The following is a 12,517-nucleotide window of genomic DNA, read 5'->3' as shown; positions in this document are numbered from 1 at the left end:
CTAGCTCCACCCTCAACACTCACTTCTCTAGGGCAGACAAGCACCAGTTTCCATGAAAACTCTCCATGGAAAACTTTATATCTCTACTAAGAACCGTATGTGTGTGAGCGGCTTTAGAGGTTCAACCTCCTGCACCAACAACTAGAAGGATTTTGGCAACTAATATAACTAGTTTTTAGTAAAGACTTTTGGTCATGTGGCCATACATGCAACACTTTCAGCTCTATAAATACAAAAGGTTCCCAGCCTATAGAGGTTATGCTCCATAGGGTTTATGGGGAAACATAGTGTCGGTATGAACTTATCAGCACATGTTGTTTGGGACTTTTGTCACAAACATGATTTATTTAGAGTGGATTGGAAGGACTTGGCATCAGCCCATTTTTAGTTTAGGTTGTTCCCCTCTCACTAGCCCCCTCAAGGTATCTCGGGAAGGTAGGCCCTCTAAAGGATTTAATTGCTTGAAAGTAAAGAAAGCATAAAAGAGTGGGTTTGGCTTTTTGATCACCCAATTAAGGGGAGAGCATATACTTACCACTTTCGAGACATGAAATATAAATGTTCTTTTTAAATTTCCATAGCAATGTGATCTATCCTCTATTTAGAGATGTTTCTCTAACAAGCATGGTGTTTATTTTAGCCTTTTAAAAGTCTATGTGCAACTATATTAGAGAAGTTACTAAAAATGCAAGTTGCATGCTGTCAATTTATCCTCTTAGTTGGACTAAATGAGCAAGACATGATATATTACTTCCCAAAATAAGGCTTTTAATTAACTAGGTGAGGAAATGCATAAAATTTGCCTTAAACACCATCCTGCACATGCATGTTAGTAGTTGAAATTTTTTTATTTCTTGGACATTCGAACCTACAAGAAAATTTTGTTAGTTGCAAACAAAAGTGCTATTCTAACATATGCACTATCTTTCACCTCAAAAGTGTTAATCTGTAGAGCAAAAGCACTAACCTGCACTACAAAAGCACTACTCTATGGACTCAAAATACTGATTTCTTTAATAAATGTGCTAATCTAGAGGACAAATGCATTAACCTGTATTGCAAATGTGCATATTTTCAGACAAAATCACTAACCTGCATGGCATATGCCTTAACCTGAGATGCAAATACATTAACCTAAGATGCAAATGTGCTAACCTATCAAACAAAAGCACTGTCAGAACTCACACATGTGAATCTGCATTACAAATGCATTAATTTTACTTTTGCAAGATTTTTAAAGGTATATGCGAGGTCCATGAGCCCCACGATGGGCACTAGAATGTGTCCTTGAATTTCATCCTCAGAATGCTACCTGCAACAAGTTAGTTTCACAAAATACCAATGGAAATGCTACAGGAAATCCAAACTCAACCAATGAAACTACATGAAATATATATGAAATAAAAATACTAATATTACCTTCATGGTTTATGTCTCATTGTGTCCTAATTCTACTGTTCCTGGTTGCAGATGGTGTTCTCTTAGACAATGCACTGATAGCTTCCAAGATGGCATATGAAGAATGGACTAATAAGTGATAGTTCACAAATTCTATGATATGCACTACTACATGATTATGCTAAAATGATTATGTTAAAATGATTATGCTATTTGCTTCAAGATTAAATCTCACGGATGCATAAGTTTACAAATGGTTTTCTTGAAAATGCACTTGAAGTCTAACTCTCTCTCAACTGAATCTCTTGATTTTATAGACCTTGAGAGGATGAGATGATGTGGTTTAGATCAATAGTTGTGATCAGATCTACAGATTTGGAAGGCTGTGAGCAAAGGTGAAGGTTGAGAGAAAGGGGGAAGGAGAAGACAAGTGTCACTCATCTCACCTTGACTGGGTTGCTGACTGAGGGAATCTAGGGCTGGTTGGAGAAGATTTAGGCATGGGAGGACAAGTGGACTCAAGTCCTTCCTAAGATGTAGGGATGTTGGAGAGAATATAGAATAATGTTATGAAATATGTGTACGTACATAATATTTCATTAAATTTGGAAGTTGAAGATAAATGATGAATTAATATTTAAGATATTAATTTCTTTAGCCACATGATGGATGAGTTGGCAAAGGGAATATGAAGTGGAGATGGAAGGTGAGTTGGAAAAGAGGTATTAAATCATTTTAAGAAATCATTTAAAATTTGAGACTATAGGATAGGAGAATAACCATTAAATATTAGATATTTAATTGATTAGAGGAGATAATTAAATATTAGATATTTAATTAACTTGGTTAGAGGAATAATTAAATATTATATATTTAATTATTTTAGAGGAATAGAATAGATGAATTAATTAATAAATTATTAATTAATAGAAAGACACGGAGTGAATTAAATAAATTAATCTTTTCAAATTAACTATTTAATAGAAGAATAAATATTAAATAAATATAAAATATTTATTTAATCTCTCATAGCCATTTTTATGTGTATACACCATCAATAGGAAAAGTACGGAAAATACCATCTTCTTGCACAAAATGATTCTCATGAGGGGAGTATTCTTTAGGAGGGAGGTGAACATCTTTCTCCAAAGATTCATTCTTAGGAAGGAGATATTTGAAAGAAGTGCTCATAACCTCTTGTTGCACTAACATGCCCCCATTAGTAAGACCAAATTTAGGAGAAGATAAGTCAATGTCCATCAATACCTTTTCACTTAGAGAGACATCATGTAAAGAAGGTAAAGTAATACTAAGAAAAGTGTTTATGATATCATCCTCTTCCTCTAAGATAGCTATATGGGAAGGGCACATTTTAGGAGAATTGTCAAGATCACTCTTCAAATCTTCATCCTTAGAGCATGGGAGAGTTTTGAAGGGGTTGGTAACAATTATTTTAGGCACTAAAATGTTGTCATAGATAGGAGGAGGTTATTTAAGATATGGAAAAAATGAAGCAAGGGAAGCTAACCCATTATCACATTTATAAAATGAATGCATCATGACAACAATTTTACTCTTTCAAATGATAACATATGCAAAATAGAAAGAAATTTTCAATTTTAACCAATGCAAGCACTCTAAATGTTGATTTGGAAAATGAAATTTAGGAGTGAAATGTGTTCCTAAATCAGATCTGAAATTAATGATCCAAATTAAGCTATCCACAAGTTCAATGTTGAATTCAAAAATTAGGGTATTAAAAAAATTGACCTCTAAATTTTTGAAATTTGCAAGAAATTGAAATTTGTAAATGTAAATTTGAATTTGAAATAGAAAAAACTATTGGAATCCAAGAACACTGAGAGGGGGGGGGGGGGGTGCATTAGTTTTCTGCCAGTAAGATAAGTTTTAACCTTATTAACAAAGTGTTTCAGTAACTGGTAACCATAAAAGAATATAGCAGCAAGTGTAAATAATTCCACCACAAGAATATACACCATAACACATATATTTATATGTGGAAAATGTCAAAGAGGAAAAACCATGGTGGGATTGGTGACCCACAATATCTATCTATTGACCAAATGAATAAACATTATAATAAGGGCCTGCACATGTAGGAAGGCCAACAACCTAGAGCACACTGCTCATCACAAAAGGATCCTCGCTAATTACAAACACCAAATATTGGTTTACAAACAAAATTATGAACTCATAGAATGCATCTATTATGCTAGATGAGTTCCAATTCAAGCACTGACTGTATCGGTTTTGACTATATCCTCCTTTATCGATAACTTTCTCTGCATCCCAAACCGTTAAACCAATAACCAATACCGACTATAGAACATTATATTCACATACAATTGATCAATATTGTTTGCACAATATCACATCACTATATCTTGCATCATTTGTATATCTCTTAATCTCATATCTCAAAATATCCTAACCGAATTGACTTAAATACGCTTCCCATACATAAACATAAATGCCTAATATCAACTTACAATGATATTATAATTTATTTACATGTTGGCCTAGACAAAAATAAATACATTAAACTTCATGACCAATGCCGCTGATTACTACCATGTAGACTTGCTAGATCAATCTCCTATGTCGGCCTCATGTACCAGTTCCTAGTTTGTCAGTTTCCCTGAATGTTGGTTGCCGAATCATGAATACTGTTGAGTATAAGTTAAGTGTCCAAGCCAAAATGATATTTCAATAAATGACAACACAACTAAACTAGATGAGTGTCAATTGCCAACAATCTCCCCCTTTGGCATTGATGGCAACACTCAAGTGAAAAATGAATCACTGAAGTGTTGTCCTAGTTCCTCAAAAAGCTGATGACCAAAACTAACCCTTCTCCCCCTAAGCATACATTACTTATTATGTCCCTTGACATTTTTCACCACAACCACTCCCCCTTTGACATCAATGACAAAGTCAGGGCAAAAGAATGAAATCAAAATGTGTTTAACGGATCTAGATGTACTTGAATATATCTGGGTAAGCACCCTTAAAAAATCCTAAGTATCCCAACTAGTTTTCAAAGTTCTTAAAATAGATAAAAACCCATTAAGAATTTATGCATGTAGTTCTTCTTCTATTAGATTTGTCGGTGTTGGTTTATTCATCAATTCTAGACTTTCCCACTTATGAAGTAATAAAGTGTTCAATCGAGGACTTACCAATCCTCTCAATTCCCTAGCTCGCTAGATTAATTTATCCATATCTTTTTCCAAGGCTGATATCTCAATTATGTAACCAAAATTTGACCATCAATGGTGCTGGTCAATAACTAGATACCATCAAAATTGTTAGCCAGATGTTCCAACCGAGCCTTTTCTACTTTTGTTTTCACCTCCAAGTTAGTTGTAAGTTTGTTGGTGTTAGTACAAGACCTATATATACAACTGCACTGATTAAGAGCCTCATCAATCTTTGTAAGTTGCTCTATCATCTTGACCTTGTCTGATATGATCATATTGACATAGTTGACCTTCCTAGTTGCACTGTATCTCTCTATCAATTATCGATTTCATATCCATTGAAGAGTTTGAAACTCTTTTGCAATATGTTTAGTCAAACTCTTAAGCTTACTTGAGGGGCTAGCTACCAAACTAGAGTATCCTAGAACTAGCTACTGCAAAATCAGAATGGCTTGCTCAATGACCTTCTTGTCTTTTGATCCTTCCTTCCTCAACTTCTGAGCTACAACAAACATTAATTCAAAATTGCTCAACTGCTCAATGTTCTTTTTCCCAAAATCAACTTGACCGGATGAGCTAAGTGCCAACAATGAATGATTGGACTCTCCAACCTGCTAACTAGCACCGGTGGCTTCGCCACTTGGTGCAGTAACCATCTCAACCTTAGCCTCTTTAGTATGTACATTTTTTGTTAGATTTTTAACATCCTCAGCCTATTTTTTATTTGTATCTACATCAATAACCTCTAAATCTGGAATGTTCTATTCCGGTGTATCCTCCTTATCATGCACAACTTCAAAGCTATCTACCAGTTTCTCTACATTATGTACAAATGATACTACCAGAGTAATATCCTTTGTTAGTTTCTGTCACAAAATTAGTGAATCCATACCTAATATACCTTTCTCCTTACCATCAACAAATATGTCTTCAATACCAGACTTAGGCAGAAATGCCAGTATAGTAAAGAAATCTGGTTTGTCTACAAATAATTTTGCCCATGCCTCGTGGGTCTCCTTAAATATTTCATTTACTCTAGCTACCATGAGACTCACATGCCAGTGTCTGCTCTGAAAAATTGTTCTATTAGCATATTCAAGACACTGCTACAACTCCTCATCAGTTATGGCACCACAAATAGTTAATAACTCTTGCAACTTTATATTTTTATCCTCTTCAACTGCAGATAATCTCCTAGCATCTAGCTTATTGTACAAATCTCCTGGTATTTGATTTTCAATCTCAAACAATACCTTCTTATATATATCTAAATATAACAAAACTACTTCCTCAATCTCCATTTAATCCTTATCATCCACATGTTCATAATAATGTTGGATATTACTCAAAATTCCATCTTTAGTTATTTGATCTATCAATTCAACAACTGAGAGAGGAGGAGTGACCTCAATACTCTTACTAGATTCGAGAGCTATATCTAATTCTGATTTCTTCTTCTTGCCGAGAGTAGAAGCAGATTCTTTAACTGGTTTCCTCTTCACTATTGGTTTCCTCTCCTTCAAAATTTTCTTTGGGGCTGCCGAAGGAGTGACCTTCACTTTATGTACCTTTCCTTCCACAGGCTTCTTCCTCTGTATCTTGATGTATGTCTGCGGAATCTCTGGGGGCACAACATCAGTATTAGAACTAGATTCAATAGGGGAAATATAAGTATCTGGTTTCTTCCTCTTCAGTATACCCTTACCAGTTGTTGCTACCAGTGGAGTTTGAATTGTTGTCGGAGATGACCCTTCTACCAATCCAATGATCTACTTGATTTCTGAGGACATCTTCTCCACAACTTCCACAAACTTCTTGATTTTTCCTTCCCTCTTCTTCTGACTGAAACCTATCTGAACTTTAGATTCCTTTTCCTTTTCTATCCCAAAGGTTTTCTCAGTTTCATCAACTGGGGCATCAATAAGAGTCTTGGCATATAAGTCCAAGATCTTAGCATCAACCTCATAACCCATCTCAATGATCCAAATCTTCCATGGTTGCACTACTTCCATCAATGTTTCATCCTTTTTAACCATAAATCATATTTTTGTAGAGTACTTATCAACAATGTGTTTAGGCACTCTCTCTCTTTTCTTCATATCCTTCTGAGATGATTTGAAATAACCCCATAGAATGGAGTCTCTCTCCTTGTCTTGTCATAAACCTCTTATAGCATTCTTTATTTGCTTTCACACTAGCATATCAAATGCCCATTGAGTTTTACTGGATCTCGATAACTCATTTAAAAAGAAAAGCATCAAGAAAACAACAAGATTGCCATACCAAAAAACACCTTTCTTTTTACCCTTAATCTTCCCTAGGTTCAAAATAAGCTTTTCACAAATCCATTGACAGAGATCATACCTATCATTTCATTTGACCATTTGATGAGCATAGTAAATGCATGAACTAGAAACAAAGTTTAATCAGTTTGATTGGGTTACCTTGTAACTGATGATCATGCTTTCAAATTGAATAACTTTGTCTCTGATAGTGCTTATCCTCATTGATTAGTTGTAAAAAGTTGCACCGGTTAACTTCTCAACCTCATTGTTAGGTATTTTCTTCCTTCTGGGAGTCTGACTAGTTTGGGGCAAACTAGTGATTGCATGAATAGCCTGTTTGGTGATTTTGTAAGGTCAGTCCAACCATATGAATTACCCATGGACACAACTTAGTACATACTGGATCATTTCATCTTCAAATTTTGGCATCTCTAAAACATCCATGAAACCTTGATCCTTCAGAATTTGAAATTCCAGTTTCATCAATCCCCTCCTATCTAGCAGATTTGTCATGTACATTATTTTGATCTCAGCTAAACCTAAATCCTCCAGAGTGTAGTGGATATATGCACGAGCATCTTCAACATACAGAACTCCATCTGGAACCCTAGAAAATGCACCAACTAAATATTAACCTTCACAATATGAGGGCATTGCATGAAAATTAGGCATGGATGATCCTTGATATCAACAACAACAGGGGTAGCCACACCTACCAAAGTGGGAGTAGATCCATAAGCCATTTCAAACAAAAAGATAATCTGAAAACTAATAAAATACCTCACAACCTTTGCCGGTGAAATTTCTTTAAAATCTGTACCAAATGCACTAGAATTCACTTGAAAATTCTTTTGATTGCCTTGAATCACCTTAAACTCACTTTTCTTCACTCTGAATGCTATGTGATCAGAAATGAACCAACATTTCTCTTTTATTCTGTGAAAACCCTAATTTCTCATTGATGTAAATGTGTGTCGTTCTATCATACTGGATTCAAAATCCATGACCTCAGTGTTGGGAAACCTTCAAACTGACTTGTCAAAGATCTAAAACAAGCTTTCAGATAGCTACCAAGGCTAAGGCAAGATCTATCATTAATTTTCCTCCTCCTGAGGCTAATTCCTTAGTTACCGGATGATTTTCTTGCTGGCACAGGAACATTTTGCTCTGCCAATTGAGTAACCGGGTTGATTGTCTCTGTCGGTTGATCTTAAGATTTCCTAACCTATTTCCTCTCATGCTCCTTCTAGATATCATCAACTTTCTATTTTCCTTTTTCATCATTTCCTACTAGAGTGTTCTTGCTTCTATAGAATTTAGCAATATGTCCTTTTTTGCTACATGCATAGCAAGTGACATTATTTTTCTGTATTGCCTTACTGTATCCTTGATCATTCGTTGACCTACATTGATTAGCCATATGTCCAAACTTTCCACATGCATGACATCTCACATTCTCTCTACAATATTTTGTCCTATGACCATACTTCTTACAATTTGAACACTGACCAGGAACTGCATGATTATCCTTATTTTCTCTATTTATACAATGTCTTTCCATATGACCAAATTTATTACAAAAAAAATATCTACCATTGAATTTATGTGCATTGGGTTGCCTTACTGGTGGTTTTTGGTTGACATGTGAATTCTCCTTCTGACCGGTTGTTTCAACTTCATTTGTAGTACCAGAGCTTTCTCCTTGCTCAAATCCAAGACCTCTAGTGTTTCCCTTACGTCTTTGATCCTTTAATAGTTCATCAAGCTTTGTAGAACTATCCTTGAAATTGTCTTTGTATTCATTTGCAGTATCCATATCTCCTCTTAGGACTGTTATCAATCTTTTCAACTCTAGCTCATTATTTTGGGATTGCACCAGTTTAGTTATCAACATATCATTCTCATGTGCCAACCTAATGCATTCCTCAGATCTGTCTTTCCGAGATCTGCCAAGATTTTCTTCATTCTTTTTTCGGTCTTCAATATCCTTGGACATCCTCATAGTTAGGGATTGCGTTTTATTCTTCATGACCATATTCTCCTAACTGAGCTTCTGACATTGTTCTTTAAGGGCATTCTTCTCTCCATCATCCTAATTTTGTAAAAGTTCCTTTCTTCTAGCTTGAGTAGATGATAGTCCCTCCTATAGGATAAGAATGACTTCCTTTGCAGAATTCAGCTCAGCTTGCAATTTCAATTTTTTCATCCTTTCAACATCATAGTCTTCAAGAGATACTTTAATTTTTTTCTCCATATTCATCTCCATGGATTCCGGATTAAGGATCTTTCTTAAGCTATTAGACTTACTCCAAGGAACTAGGCTTTGATACCAATTATTGGAATCCAATTACACTGAGAGGGGGGTGAATTAGTGTTCTACCAGTAAGATAAGTTTTAGCCTTATTAACAAAGGGTTTCAGTAACTAGTAACCATAAAAGAATATAACAAGAAGTATAAATAATGCCTCCATGAGAATATACACCATAACATAGAGATTTATACATAGAAAACCTCAAAGAGGGAAAACCATGATGGGATTGGTGACCCACAATAGGAGCTTACACATGCAAAAAGGCCAATAGCCTAGAGAACATTGATCATAACAAAAGGAGCCTCACTGACTACAAACATGAAATACTGGTTTACAAATAAAGTTTCAAACTCAGAGAATGCATCTGCTATGCTGGATGAGTTATGGTTCAAGCACTGACTGTACCGGTTTCCACTATGTCCTCGTTTACCGATAACTTGCTCTACCTCCCAAATCATTAAACCAATAACCAAGATTGACTACAGAACATTATATTCATATACAGTTGATCAATATTGTTCACACAATATCACATCACTATATCTTGCATCATTTTTTTATCTCTCAATCTCATATCTCAAAATATCCTAACTGAATTGACTTAAATACCCTTCCCAAACATAAACATAAATGTCATATGTTGGCTTACAATGGCATTACAATTTATTTACATGTCATCCTAAACAAAAATAAATACATTAAACTTCATGATCGATGTCGCTGATTGCTATCATGTAGACCTACTAGATCAATCTCCTATGTCAACCTCAGGTACCTGTTCCTAGTTTGTTGGTTTTCCTGAATTGTGGTTGTCAAATCATGAATACCGGTAAGTACCGATTAAGTGTCCAACCCAAAATTATATGTGTTTTCATCAATGACAACACAAATAAACTGGATGAGTGTCAATTGCTAACAAAAACACTCAGATCTGAGAACATAAATCAGAATTAAAGAAGATTGGATTCACGTTGGGTTCACCAAAATGTGGAGGGGAAAAAGAGAGACTGGGTGACTAGGACCTAATCCCACTTTTGCCAACATATTGGGAATATGAAAGAGCCTAGGGAGATAGCTCACTTTGGCTACTTCTTGTAAGAAAGAGAGAGCCAAGGATTATGTCTTAGGGTTTCTATTCCTCTTGTTGTATATGAAGAGAAGATGTGAAAAATAGGGTGTGATTGATCAACTTGACTAGGAGATGAACAATGAAGCATATACAAACTTAAAATGCAGAAACTTGTAGGACTGAAATTGAGATACTAAAAGCAGAGAAGGGGGAGGAATTTGAATGTGTACCTAGTGTTGAAAAATGAGCCAAACTGACCTGGACAGGGGTGCCACGCCTTGGTCCTATTTTTTCTGACGGGGAGCTACAACTGAAGGTCTACAAACTTGATGTTTAGAGCCCTTAACCTACCAAATTTCACCTGAAAGTGGGGGGACCAAGGTGCCACACCCCTATCCCTAATGATTTTGGGATAGATCTGAGGCCCTCAGATAGTCCTTGTGCCTTTAAGTTGTCTTGAAAGTCTTTCGGGTACCTATACCTGCAACTAAAAATAGGGTTTTGAGTGGCTATATGGGGTTTTTCCTTATTCAAACCCCTATTTTGGTGATTTCCACCTCAACAAATAGTTTATTTGTATAATAAAATAGTGTGTGCAGAAATCTTGTGTGTGTGCAAGACCCTAAAATGATGAATGCAAACAATCTAGAGTAACCCTATGCTTTAAAGAGTAAACCCTTAATTCTTGTGATTGAAAAAGTATGTGCTCTAAATAAATGATGCTAAGTGATCTAAAGCATAAATGTAAATATGCAAATTGATGTGATGAAGCTCATACAAAGACATGAAAACAACATGAAATCATACCCAACCCCCAGGGAGGGGTACAAGCTAATCTTCAGTCGGTGATCTCCCATTGCTTTCCTACATCTTCAAAATCCCCCAATTGATGAAAGAATCCTTGATGAATGCTTGATAGATGTTGTTGAATGTTGTTGAAGACTCCAAAAGACATGCTCTTTCACTGCATAGAAGGCTCCTTGTGATCGATAGAAAAATTAGCTAAAAACTTCCAGGCCTTCAAATGAAGAAAGAGAGCTCTAATGTATAAAACCCTATATTTTAATTTAGTCTTTAGGCCAACCTAGGATTTGAATTTTCCACCAATTGTTTGGGGTTAAGCATTATAATATCATAGAATTATGCTCCTAAAATTTTGGGAAAAATGTCAAGGACTGTGCATGACTTATGCACGATCCAACCAAATTTTCACCAAATTTTTATGGCTGTGAGATATGATGATATTAGAGTGAAACCCAAAGTTACAGCTGATTTTGAGATGTTTTGATATGCAAAATTGGGCCTTAAAGGTTGAAATAAGACATAATTAGGGATTATGATTTAATGATTTATTGGAGGAATAAAATAAAAAGGGGCACACTTAGGGTAAAGGGCCCAATTTTATGATGTGAGAAGTGATGAAATATGACTTTAGATTTAATTAAATTAATTAATTAAATGCTTAAAGGCAAATTACAATGCAAGATACAAACACACTAAGGTGGGTGCTAAACTAACCATATAATTGTACCACCCTAGCAAGGGTGTACAATTTATGACGTTACAATTACCTACTGTACACCAAACTATGACTATTACATCATGAACCTTGAATTACCCAATGATGGTGATGATGATGACCTATCCCTGCTTCATCCATAACTGATTGATTGGGATAACCTAGAAAACCCTGAATTGGATGTCTTTTCCAATGATCATGACTTAGCCGTATATCTTAATTCCATTGAACCAATCACACTTAAGATATCTTTCACCAATGAATCAAGTAACACTTCTTGCATTCAAGAGAGTGCCAAACTTTCTAGTTGCAAAATTGAAATAAAACAAGGAAAAAGACCTAGTGTTGAAAACCATTTCATGAAAACACTAGATCAATCAAGAGGAAAAATAAAGGATGTATCTGACGGTGAAAACCTCCTTGAGTCACTGGAAGATGGAAATTTTGACACCCTTCCTACATATTTTTAGGAGAGGTCTGCTATATTGATAGAGCCAATAGAAGCAATAAACATTGGCTCACCAAAGGATCCCAAGATCCTTCACTCTGTCGCATCATTATCAGATGAAGAAAAGAAAGACCATAGAATTCTTCAAAAAAAGGCAAATAAATTTTTCTTGGTCCTATGCAAACATGTTAGGACTTGATCCGGATCTTATCATGTACCATCTTAATGTGGATCCAAAAGCAAAACTAGTTAAGCAAAAACTAAG

This window comes from Cryptomeria japonica, chromosome 10, assembly GCF_030272615.1.
Source record: "Cryptomeria japonica chromosome 10, Sugi_1.0, whole genome shotgun sequence".
Lineage (NCBI taxonomy): Eukaryota > Viridiplantae > Streptophyta > Pinopsida > Cupressales > Cupressaceae > Cryptomeria > Cryptomeria japonica.
Note: the sequence above shows the minus strand (reverse complement) of the source record.